This window comes from Ptychodera flava, chromosome 18, assembly GCF_041260155.1.
Source record: "Ptychodera flava strain L36383 chromosome 18, AS_Pfla_20210202, whole genome shotgun sequence".
Taxonomy (NCBI): domain Eukaryota; kingdom Metazoa; phylum Hemichordata; class Enteropneusta; family Ptychoderidae; genus Ptychodera; species Ptychodera flava.
The window spans coordinates 1,664,975-1,678,808 of record NC_091945.1 but is presented as its reverse complement, the minus strand read 5'-3'; the positions used below and the strand labels follow the sequence as shown (position 1 = coordinate 1,678,808).

The window sequence follows — 13,834 nt, the reverse complement described above, 5'->3', positions numbered from 1 at the left end:
TACACGCGAACGTTTAACAACATAGTGTACTATATAAACCGCTTTCATTGAAATCATGAAACTGGTGCTGCAAAATTTAACCTGGTTACAGATACATAAGTCATTTTAAATTAATTTTAAAAATTTTCAAAAGCCGAGACGATGTAAGTAGTTTTCTGTGTCATAAGAAATGCTAACGATTTATAAAGCCACGTAGGTGTCTTTTTTAAATATGACAACACTCAAAAAGCAGGGTACTAAATGCTATAATTTGGACCAGATATTGTGTTTGACCAATTCCTTCTGAGTATACTATTTGAATATGTCATTCGTTTGATGAATAATGCCATCATTTTTTAAGAGTGTGATATGTTTGAAACTTTACTATCTGCGTATCGATGTTATAGTTTAAGGTTCATATTTACATAATTTTATGAGCATGCAATTTGAAACGTCCTCACTAGACTTGTTGATCTCTTGAAGTTGTGACGAGCATCAGTGGTGTGCATAACAGGTTGCGCTAACAAACGAACGAATAAACAAATGTACAGTGCTGCTAACTTGTACAAACAAATACGTTTTTAACACTCTTCTGCCTCTGAATGAAATTAGTGTGCAAATGTGAAGATTTGCATTCTGTCAACAGTACAATGTCAGGCTGATGCATCATTTTGTCAGACTATAACTGTGAAGAAGCCACTCACTAAGATATTTACTTCACAGTAAAATCAAAGTTATCCTTATTGGGATTATATATATTGTTTTAGGCTCAGTAAATTATTCGAGACTCTGAAAGCATAGTTGGTAAATAGGCCTTCTAGCAAGTACAGAGAAAGCGTAATTTATGGAATAGTCAAACACATGAGAATCACATGGCTGGAAAATTAATCGTTTCAAGCCCTGGTCAATGAAATCTATTGATTTGCAAGATCTGAAAGGTGTTGATAAAGTCAAGACGAGAAAATGATGAGCAATCTTACAATCTGGTGTAGGACAAAGCTATGCAGCAAACGTTAGTGAAGCAAAACAGCAAAGGCTTCTTTATATTGTTGCTGCTGGTAAAGTAGGCTGAAATTACACATTAGAAAACGTCAAGAGTTGCAATGACTGTCAACTTGAGCGTTCCTTTCAGATACACGAGTCAAGATTCTGTGCTTTTATGAGCGGTAACACAATATGTACCGTACTACGCGTAATTTGTCAGGCAATTTCCATGGGAATCCCAGTTGTCTTTCCTACACAGCTCAGTACTGATCTGAAGAATGATTTCATTCTGACAAATGAAATACAATATAAAACAGGTCGCGTAGCCTACATGTGAGGACCTATGAAAAAATGCGAGAAGCACCAAATGCAAACGGGTTTCAGGATGTCTAATTTCCCCTCGGAGGTTATCAGGTCAACTGAAGGATTAAAATGAAAGAGAGAGGCATTATGGGCCTTAGAAAAAAATACCGTGGAAGTATAGTGAGCAAGAACAAACATTTTATGAATGCAAAGAGATTTGTACCATGCAGATTGATTAGAAAGAACTAGATGTTACAGATGACCAGCTTAAACTTATGCGGACTTTATTATCGCAAGCGAAGCCTCTAAGCCGCTATAGTACTAGTACTTTCACCCGATCCATTGCAGATATCGACAAACATATCTTTGTAGGTTATTGTGCCCCTTCCAATAATCAGAAGAAATTGAAACTTATTGTTTTGACTAGCTGACATGCAATGGTAGAAATTGATATGATGAAATTTGTTTAACCACCGAAGAAGAAATGTTTTGATGAAAGGATATTTTAAAGTTTCTGAAAAGATATAATGGTGCTTTTGGCTTTTCTATCAATCTATAGTGGTGATGGTTAAGAAGGACAAACAGGGACAACTTGAAAGTAGATCATGGACAACAGCTTTTTAATGATAACTTGTCATAAAATATAATTTGCTTTGCCAGTTCAAACATGTCAGAACCAGTTCAAACGAGTTTCTACCCTAGTTATGTGACTGTCAAATGATTAACTCTCCCTTGAAGCACCATTTCCCTCTACTTATGCTATGCTCACTCTCTCTACATTTACAACTCGCAGCTTTTTTTAAGTTCATGCTGAAATTTATATTATAATTGCTTGCCGATTGTGGATGAGTTATCCCCAATTTTTAACAATGATTCTTTAATAGATTGTCTTCACTGTTCTGCCAAAATGTAAATACTTTATTTACCTGTATCATATTCATCACTAGCAACCCGGTCCCTCCCCACGCTATAACAAATCCAAATTGTCTCTGATTATTCACTTATTGGCACTATGCTAAAAGTGGAGTCCTCAGTAAGGTACTTGGATCTGACGTCCGCAAAAATTGTTACAGTATTTCACTCCCTCTCTTGAACGCATAAAACAAAAATCTGCATAAATTTCTGATAATATCAGAATTTTTACTTTGTAATAATTGTATCAATTTATCGATATTTGTATGAATTCTGTCCTGAGTTCTGAGTTCATAGGACAAACTAGCAAGAAATGAAATTCGTTTTCAATTGACACTTTATCACAAATACAAACTCTATGTTCTTTGGCAAGATCCTTGTGTCGCCCTCTTTCAATATTCAATGAATGTGACGATATACAGAAGGATGTAAATACATTTTTGAAGACTGGTTTCATGGACATGTGAAAATAATTTTCAAAACAAAGCCTATTCTATATAATGTATGAGTATCTAATCTGTTGTAACTATTCAATAATTCTGAACATCAATATCACTGCAACGTTGTCTAAACTGTGATAAAAATACAATTTCATTTCCTATTCAATACTCTCTTGTTCAACACAAAAGTTGCGTAAACAAGTAAGTGATATACAGTAGAGCGACCGTTTTAGCAGTTTACGATGACCATTCAACCATCTGATCGGCTCATCTACCAGCAAGAAAAAGTCATTTAAATATCACGTCAACCACTCCACCTGTCAATATACGTCATGGTATTTAGTTCTTGAGGTTCCGTTTATCGTATTACAAATGTTTTGTTGAATATTTATTCTTGCATATTTTTATGTCATGAATGTTTCCAATAGCTTATTGTTACTGTAAATGGCGTTTTTTAAAAAATGAATAGTACTTTATATTAATAACACGTCCAAACCCTGACTTATTTTGTTTCAAATCGACATAAATCAGACAATTAACATGTGGAACACTTACGCGACTTATTGTCAGTAAAGTTATGACATTTTATGCTTCGGCGACAAGATGTTTTATGAGGGATCGTTTTCCTCCAGGAGGCAATATTAAATGCCCTCGCCATAACAAAGGTATAAAACGAGAAGTGGTTGAGATCAGTGAGTACGTCAGTTCTACCGTAATATATTGTTTGCAGTACGTCCATTTGTTCCTGTAAGTCATAAAGGTACGTACATACTTTGAATGTGTGGATGTTAACTTACTTCAGTCGTGGGTGAATTGCACAAAGGAACTTTGTTTTGTGACTTCAATTGCCCATCATCAGAATCTTGACGATTCTATCGTTTATACGATTTTAAGCCATTTGTCAACTGCTTATCGTGTCCTGGCATCAGAATGCCTATAGCAAGCCAGCCAAAGGGTTTTAAATTCCATATAGTTTGCAATAGAGGAAGTATTATTTTATTGTATTCAGTATCACAGTAGACGCGCCTTTTGCTATGTTGGACGATAAATGCTTAAACAAGAGCAGCTGAATTTAAGTTTCTGTGGCGGAAGCTAAACTAACTCATATTTGCGCCGTCTTGTGCAGCTTGATCTTTTCCAAATTGTTGATATGTAATTAAAATCAGGTATTATCAAAATTCCAAGAAGGGAATAGATATTTTGAAATTTGCAAGGCTTTTTTGAGTAAAATTTATTTAACATCCTAATGTACGATGACATCCTATGATCCACGATTATGTTACAGTGTTACAATGATAATCGATTTACATCCACCTTTCGGACTTTTCGTAACTATAGGCCGCTAAGTAGCTAGTACAATAGTTGTAGACTAAATAAAGTAATACAATTGTAAGTAACATCGATGCAGTAGAAAGTAATAACGATAAAGAAAAGTATGTCAATTAATAGCAATCTTGCGCATTTGTTAGCCGATAAGTAAAAGTCTTTCATCTCAGATAAAGTGTAGGACAAAAACAGTACAACATGTCACAAAGTATCGGTGCACATCGCACGGTTCAATCCATGGAAGAAAGATTGACGCCTGGATAAACAACCAAGAAGTGATGTCAGGTGTTTCGAAAGGATTAACATATCCTACCCCACACATGGCACCTGCCATATACCAATCTGTCAGTCAAAATATGAAGTACATGATCACAATTTATAGATTGATGTTATTGATGCCATAATTTACCACTGGTCTGAGAGACATATCATACTTGTCATCAAGTGTAAGACACCTGCCAAAAAAGTTTTCATGTAAAGATAAGCCTTTCTTCATGTGTAAAATTGATTTTTGCGTTTGCGACAGCATTACGGAGGCAATGTCTCTCGGCAAATTCACAATGTGAACTACATGCTCTTGTAGAACCATAAGGTGAGATATGTATACTCCATAGGCTGATGAAAGTGGAATTGCTTTCTAGGTGAGGGAAATTGATGATATTATTAAAGTTAAAAACTATCTACTGTTGATTGACCAATCAGAGTGCTCAATTCAGGGTGTTTTATCTGCTCGTAAAGCCATGGTCACCAAATTCCAGAAACGAATGACAGCGCCATAGTAAAGTACTGTCCAATCAAAAGTGAACATGTCATATTCTGTAGACATCTGGTACGTTTTAATATTCAAATTTGTAACACAATGGAAACCAGCTGCAACACAAAATCTGCTGTGGTACAAACATAAACTAATGTGCCCTAGGGCATTTAAACTAATGTGCCCTAGGGCATTTATAGGATGCTCCATTACATTGGAAGGCTATTTCACAAATAAAAGTTTAATTCATATCCTAAACATGTTACATTGACAAAGGGGACGGTTGACGTAAACACATTGAAAACGAAAATATATCAGTTAGGGGCGATAGTTTTTAAGTCGGATAAAACCCTCGAACTTGGGCTCTTCTGGTATATAAAGTCCAACCCTTCCCTTTTTCAAGTTATAGTGGTTAGATTTGTAACAACCGTATTTTTTTATAAATTGAAACTCGTTCACACAAACCACGCCCATGTCGCTCACCTTGTCCTGTATATCATTTAAAAGTGGAGTTACTCCCCCTGAGTGTAATTTAAGTAATAATCGATATTTAAGAAACTTTGACTTCGTTTTTTAACTGCTAAGCTTTTCTACTTACATTACAAAGCCTGTAGTAGATATATTTAGAAGTGGAGTGTTCCTGTTGGCTTACATGAGAAAAATTCCTGGCAAATTGTGTCCGGCCTATCCTGTATATAAAGCAATTGACATCACAAGCGTCGATGTAAGTATTATGTAGGGCTTATAACAAACGGGACGATAGTTGGTCGGAAAAGACCCTAATCCAATCAAAGTGTTACTATATTTGAAATATTTACATAATGACAAACTAATGAACCTTTCACTACATATTTTGTTGTATCAAATTGGACAAAGTCTACTGGCAACGCTTGGCAAGTGATGAATATAGAGAGCAAAAGAAAGAGCTGTATTTAGTGTCAAGGCTTTATTGAATTTCAAAGAGCGCTTTGAGCCCCTTCCTAGCATATGCCATATTAAAGTGTATGCAAATTTCAAAAAGAAAATGGCTTGAAATAAGAAATAACTTATCATTATAAATAAGCAAACCCAAAACAGGCTAAAAATGTGAGATATGCATACATCATTATGCAATGTAGATATATAGTCCTGTCCTATTACCGATTGCAGTCGATGGCGTTTTCGGCAAGGTTCAGTTTAACTAATATTAAAATGTCCACGCAGAAAGTGGAGCATACAATATCCATATTTGACAGATTAATTTTTTGCATTGAAATTTGGTCAATTATTGTGTAACAAATGTCGAACTACACCAACCATTTTTATTTCTGCGTTTTTCACAGATCACTCTTCAGAATGAGAAACAGTTTTCTGTTAAGCGTCGTTGTGGTTGTTGTTCTATCGGCTGTTCCAGCAATATTTGGTATGCTTGCCTCTTTCTTTTCAAAACAGAAACACCATCGAGGAAAGTGAGACAAACAAAAAAGAAGTGGCTTTCTTTAAAAGCTAAAAACACAAACTTGTTAAGTCCGAATTTTTTTGTATACGCAAATATGAATCTGACGAAACACATCGTGTTTCGGCAATACATCCTTTCAGGAAGCTGAAGGGTATTGGTCAACAAGAAATTAAGGATAATTTTGATTGATTTACGAGTGTCCAACACAGAACAACAAACATTATACAGTGACTTTCAAGACAAAATGTATGTAGAGGTAAAAATCTCAAAATAACGGTAAGGATCGTGAACAACACAAATTGTGTACATTGCTCTGACATCTTGCTAAAGGTGAAAATGAAATTGCATATTCTTCTGTTGATTACTAATCACGGTGCCAAATGCACATACCAGAGTAAGAGACTAGAGTTGACCAGGGATATTGGTTCACGTTTAAGGGAGAACAACGAGATGAGAATTACATATATCAATTCTAGGTCTAGGATGGCATGTTACTAAACATTTTAAACGTGGTTTTATTAATCTTTCAGGAGCAGGCTTACAATGCATCAATAAGGGCGTCGATGGGCCTAAAGCCACCAACTACGCCACATGTCCCGCAGGTGATAGATAAATAAGCAGACAATTAGATAGAGAGAGAGAGAGAGAGAGAGGGGAGAGAGGGAGGGAGAGAGAGAGAGAGAGAGAGAGAGAGAGAGAGAGAGAGAGAGAGAGGGGGGGAGAGAGAGAGAGATGGGGGACGGATGGATGGATGGATGGATGGATGGACGGATGGATGGATGGACGGACGGACGGACGGACGGACGGATTGATAAATGAATGAATGGATGGACAGACGGATCGACGGACTGACAGACAGACAGAGTGAGTGAGGAGTGAGAGGGTGAGTGAGAAATATGGATATTACATTAATGTTCATTGTTGAAGTGTTCGCGTTTGTCAATTTACTTAGGTTTGTTTCTCCAATTGCTTTGTTTTCTATTTCAATGTTAGGCTACACCGTCACTGGCTGCAGCTGTGGCCATGCTTGTGGTTCCTACAGCATTCAAGAGCTTGGGGATGGACGTACACGCTGTTTCTGTCATAAAGGCTGCCCTCGTGGAAATCCAATTGACTGGACCTTAGCTCGATGCTGCAAGGTCGATCCACCGAGACTCTGCTAAAGTACAGTCTTTGAATTTGATAATGTCCTTCAAGATGACGTCTTTGTTCAATTTGGCTTCATAAATGACAATAAAAAGAACAAGGAACTGACAAAACTGCAAACGTTTACTTGAATCAATCGCATGATTAAATAGAAATCGATGATAAATGCAGCTGAATAGAATGCATTTTAGTCGATAAATAAAATGGTTTTGCTACTGAATTTATTGTAATAAGTTGATTATTTCACAGGTTTGGTAAATCGGCATAAAAGTGATAATTTTTATGCCACCCAACACCCACCACACCCACCCCCCCCCGATGACTGTCTTGAAAACTTTAGATACAGGGTGCACCTTAATTCCAGATCTGGTCACCGTGAACTGGTATAGAAAATGTTTTGCTCCTTAAAATGAGAACGAAAGATTATAAGGTCTATAGAGAAGATTATCAACTTGAAGTTAAATTTAGCGTATCGTCGTAGCAAATCGATGGAAAATTGTATCTTTCAAATTACTTGATGAAATACTTAATAAAAGTAAAGTACCCTGCTCAAAGACACAACTGGCAAATTGCAAGGTCTCAAACAGTGAACTCGCTTTACAGTTCATGCATTTCAGATCCCCCTCCCCAAGACAGAACAAGCCAGCCAGTCCATAACGTCTGGATATATAACTCATTCAACATTCATTTTGAAATTTGGCGCAAGCAATGACAAGGTAACTCGCTTTCTGTGTCACCAGAAAAGTCTTGTAACCCGTGTCGACGTTTCATTGAAATGTGATAACACTAAAAAAGCAGGGTACTAAATGCTGTAATTTGCCCAGTTGTTGTGTTTCACCAATTCATTCTGTGTAGACTTGGTTAATAAGTAATTCTTTTGATGAATGATACTGTCAATTTCGAGAAGTGTGGTATTATGATCTACGTATTTGCGGTTATATTTCGGTTTATATTTCCATCAATGTTTGTGAAACATGTAATGTTTAGCTGTGGTGAAATTTGAACTAGCATCGACGGTGTGCATTGCAGTTTGGGGTAACAAACAAACAAAGCGACTCGGACAAATGTTAATGCTGCTTTGCAGTTTGGGCAAACAAACAAACAAAGCGACTCGGACAAATGTTAACGCTGCTAAGTTACACAAATAACGTCCTAGTCTATTCATTATAATTTTGACTCTGGTGTGTTCTATTTATTCAATGTATTACAAGTCATTGTCAATGACATAGTCCCACTTGTAAAAGGAGTATTAGTCTTGATGGGGCAGGGAAATGTGGTCATTAAAAAGTATCGCTGGAGTGTATAAGTTCACATCTATGGGCACATAGGTTTATGTCATTTTTCCCAATTTATAACAAGAGGCATGTCTAAGTTGTGGTTCTAAATCAGGAAAAAAGATCAGACCTCTGGCTGTGTTGGCCAGCCAAGAAATACATATGAGCATAATAAATGAGGTACGAGATGTGAAATCTGAAGGTCTAATATCCTATCAAAATTGAAGCTTATAGAACTTGTGGTTACTGAGTTATGCATCTATATGTATAATCAAGGTCAAAGGTCATCAAGGTCACGTGACATTTTGAAAAAAATTGTATTGCTAAGTTATCCCTATATACCAAAAATCAGACCTCTAGCTCTATTGGCTCGCTCAAAATTAGATATGCGCATAATTGATGAGGTACAATATGTGGCGTCATAAGGTGTCCCATCATACCATATATGAAAGGTTTGGCACTTGTGGTTACTGAGTTGAGGACAAATATGTATATTTGAGGTCAAAGGTCATCAAGGTCACATGACATTTTGAAAAAAAACTGTTTTGCTGAGTTATCCCTATATACCAAAAATCAGACCTCTAGCTCTATTGGCTCGCTCAAAATTAGATATACACATAATTAATTAGGTACAATAATCGCAATCATACCAATCCATAATCCAATAACACTAGGTCAAAATTTGTAAGACAATAGTTGTAAACATAGACACAAAACAGCACAGAACAGACAGTAAATAGACGGTACAAACAAAGTCAAATTCATGAAAGAAAGATATATGGACCTCTGGCCAAAAGACAAGAAGTGATGTCAGGTGTTTCGAAAATAGTAGCGCATCCTGCCCCACATGTGGCACCCGCCATAATCAATCTGTAAGTCAGATAGGTAGTGGTCACTAACTAAGGCCCAATGTCACCGATGCCATCAGTGATCATTTGTCGAAGAGAGATATTGTATTATCTACCAGCTTGCGATACCTGCCAAAAAGCGTGGCGTCATAAAGTGTCCCATCATACCATACATGAAGGGTGTAGCACTTGTGGTTACTGAGTTATGGACAAATATGTATATTTGAGGTCCAAGATCACCGAGGTCACGTGACATTTTGTCAAAAAATTGTTTTGCAAAGTTATCCCTATATACCAAAAATCAGACCTTCAGCTCGATTGGCTTGCTCAAAATTAGATATGTGCATATTGAATGAGGTACAATATGTGGCGTCATAAGCTGTCCCATCATACCATACAATAAGAAGGGTGTAGCACTTGTAGTTACTGAGCTATGGACTGTAACCACTGCATGAAAACCCGATAATTCAGATAAATTCACATTAATGAGTTGCCTGTATTATAGTATAATACAGGTGAATTCACATGAATCCACATGAATACAGGCTTGCTGAATACAAAAAATGGATTCTTGACTGTATTCATCTGTATATGCACTCTTCAGCTAAAATACAGGCAATAATCCATGTTAATACTGTAAGTATTATTGGGTTTTTATGCAGTGTATGTATATTTGATGTCAAAGGTCATTGAGGTCACGTGACGTTTTGTCAAACAAATTATATTGTTAAAACATCCCTATATACCAAAAATCAGACCTCTAGCTCTATTGGCTTGCTCAAAATTAGATATGCGCATAATTAATGAGGTACAATATGTGGCGTCATAAGCTGTCCCATCATACCATATATGAAGGGTGTAGCACTTGTGGTTACTGAGTTATGGACAAATATATATATATATTTGAGGTCAAAGGTCACCAAGGTCACGTGACATTTTGTCAAAATATCTGAGATATCTGCGTGAACGGATGGACTCACGGACGGACATGACCCAATCTATAAGCCCCCTGGACTTCATCCATGGGGACTAAAAACTGTGTCACTGCATCCTTTTTGCAATATGAATACGATGAGAAACTAAATTTTTATTTTTCTTGGCCTTATACATGGGAGTCTATGGACTGCCTTATACATGGGAGTCTATGGACTGCCTTATACATGGGAGTCTATGGTCTGCCTTATACATGGGAGTCTATGGAGACTGCCTTATACATAGGAGTCTATGGAGATGAAAACTAAAAAGTCCTCTAACACGGCCAAATTTGATCGCATTGTGAAACGGACGGACGGACGCACGCACACACGGACGGACATGACCAAACCTATAAGTCCCCCGGACGGTGTCTGTGGGGACTAAGAATCCACTTACGGATGAAAACGTTAATCTTAATCCCCCTTCATTCATGCAAGTTTTTAGTACTGTTCTGTCATTGTATGAAATAAATGTGCAAATGGATAGACTTGCATACCTGTAAAAGTACACAGTGTCAGGTCATGGTATTTACAATCATACATGTCACTGTAAAAGTACAAAATATTCGATTTAATGCATTGTTTTATCAAACTGTGATCGTAAAGAAACCACCAATAAGATAATTTCGAAAAAAAGTAAAATCAAATCTATCCTTGTTTTGATTTTGCCACTATTTCATAAATGATATACGCCAAGACTTTAATTTTACTGAACCACTCGAGATTCTGAAGGTATAATCGGCAATCAGGTTTTCTAACAATATTGAATGAAAAACAAGGTCAAGTATTTTTGAAAGCTCTAGCAAAGGTCTTTAGAACTGGACTATCAAACACTTAAAACCTGTAACTTAAACAGGAAAAGACTGTCCCCTTAGTCCGACACTGTCATCTTCATGTTTTGGACGTACTATTCTATTTGTAGGTGGTGTTGAAATTTAGTAAATAATATTTGTGGTAGCAAAATTTTGAAACCAACTCAGAGCGTCTGTTTAACAGCATAGATTTGTCAGCATTGATAATGTGCAGCTTTTCTGATATACAAAGATTACATCGTTTGCTTATGTTAGGGTAGCTCGATGCTTTGTCAAAAATTGACCACAAACGAAATGTCAAAGACTTGGTCCTTGCCTTTTAAGTGCTAAACAAACTTAGACAATTCTGTATAAAGCAAGATAAATTTGTTGCTTTCACGAATTTCCCATCAAAACAACACTAATATTCATCAAACAGGGAAAACTGTGTAAAACTAACGACATTCGAAACACAATGAGCATGTAATGACCAAGATATTTCACAATGCTTGCCGTATATCATGGAGGTACTAACTCCGCTCCTGGCTCTATGATCATAGCGAGCGAGTAACCATGGAGAAGATAACTCTTTACCTCCATGGACTAACGTACGCGTGGCCGAAAAATAAAACCACGGAGGTTACTACAAGTATTTATTTAAAGCAATTTCTGTCACGGTATCAACCGACGCGAGATGGCCAGCTATTAGCCTTACGGCCTGTATGCGTCAAGAGTGCTCGGCTATGACTATGCCATAGCCGTTTTATAGCCCTGCCGTAAAGAGCGGACTAGCGCGCGCGCAGACGCCAGAATAGCCACGTCACCGATGAAGTACCACATAAAAGTAGAATACCCTGCTAATAGAAAGTGCAGAACGTTTGGATATGTAATCATTCAGGTCCACATATTGTTAGAGTAAGACACAAGCTCACCAAAAATCTATCTACAGAGAATGGGCCGGTAGAATCAGATTGAAGCAGGTAATTTTGATGACAGAGATCACCTGGGTAAGCATGGACGGAAATCACTCACAACACACACAGATTTGTTAAATCCTTGTATCAAAATAGAACAAAAATTGTGAAGATATGCCCATGGACATCACAAATAATACTTGAACTCTCATGAAAAACAACCTAAACTAGTGATTCAGAAGTTAAACAGTTACAGGTTGGTACTTCGTGTAATGATCGATGATGATAAAATTCACTGTCCGATCAGCAAGTGCAAGCACTTAGTGTTCTGTTCCTGGTGATAAGTGTCCGTTATTCAATCAGCCAGTCAAACGTTACTGATGCACACAGGACAGCCTTGTACACTCTTCACTGGAAACTTCTTTGAAATGAGTTAGTTCTCCGTATGCAGCAGCAGAACATCCTACAGTTCTATCCCACTGTGGTTCATAACCTACGTTATACAACACTTCTAGCTTCGTTGTTTTGAAATACATCGATTCCGTATAATGTAAGAACACTCTGTATGGCCACTTCCACAGTTTGCTGCTTTCCCATGAAAGGTATTGAGCGTTTTCACCTTTGTACTTCCACAAAACAGGGGAAACACTTTCTGATTATTCTAGCCTTCAAGAGTTATCGGTCTTGTGTGGTAAACAGAAAACTGGTGGCATAAATCTCAGCCAGCTCGTTTATAAGGGAGTGTTCAGTTATTATGGCCGAGGGTGGGCCGGCAAATTCTTCCTTTGCATCAGTGAAAAATAGTGAAACCCCTACCCATTGCACCAAAAAATTGACAACCCCTTTTAAGATGACAAACATTTCATGACCCTCTCCCCCATTGCTTGGGTAAAGCTGCACATATAGACACCTCTGAAGGGGGCGATAGAATCCAAGAAAAGATGCTCAGATTTTTTCAAAATACCCTCTTGTAAAGTCACAATGTGTTAACGTTTTAGTGAGCTCGATGTACAATAAGACAAGCCTCAGAGTTACCAAGGCAATATTAAACAGGTCGCGCAGCCTACATGTTAGGACCTATGAAAAAATTGCGAGCAGTACCAAAATGCAAACGGGTTTTCAGGATGTCTAATTTCCCCTCGGAGGTTATCAGGTCATCTGAAGGATTAAAATGAAAGAGAGAGGCATTACGGGCCTTAGAAAAAAATTACCGTAGATACTGAGAAGAATGGTGAACAAGAAAAAAAATTTTATGAATGCAAAGAGATTGGTACCATGCAGATTGATTAGAGAAAACTAGATGTTACAGATGACCACCTTAAACTTATGCGGACTTTATTATCGCAATCGAAGCCTCTAAGCCGCTATAGTACTAGTGCTTTCACCCGATCCATTGCAGATATCGACAAACATATCTTTGTAGGTTATTGTGGCCCTTCTAATAATCAGAAGAAATTGGAACTTATTGTTTTGACTAGCAGACTTGCAATGGGAGGAATTGATATGATGAAATTTGTTTAACCACCCAAGAAGAAATGTTTTGATGAAAGGACATTTTAAAGTTTCTGAAAAGATATAATGGTGCTTTTGGCTTTTCTATCAATCTATAATGGTGATGGCTGGGAAGGACAAACAGGGACAACTTAAAGGAGATCATGGACAACAGCTTAATGATAACGTGTGATAAAATATCATTTGCTTTGACAGTTCAAACATGTCGGAACCAGTTAAAACTAGTTTCTACCCTAGTT

General features: G+C 37.2%; 1 long non-coding RNA gene across 1 annotated transcript; it reads left to right on the top strand.

Moving 5' to 3' along the window:
- Window positions 1-3,174: 3,174 nt before the first annotated feature.
- LOC139117979 (uncharacterized) lies at window positions 3,175-7,395 on the top strand. The gene is made up of 4 exons (XR_011548609.1): window positions 3,175-3,378; window positions 6,021-6,100; window positions 6,667-6,738; window positions 7,130-7,395. It is a non-coding gene; the product is annotated as an uncharacterized lncRNA (long non-coding RNA).
- The last annotated feature ends 6,439 nt before the right edge of the window (window positions 7,396-13,834 follow it).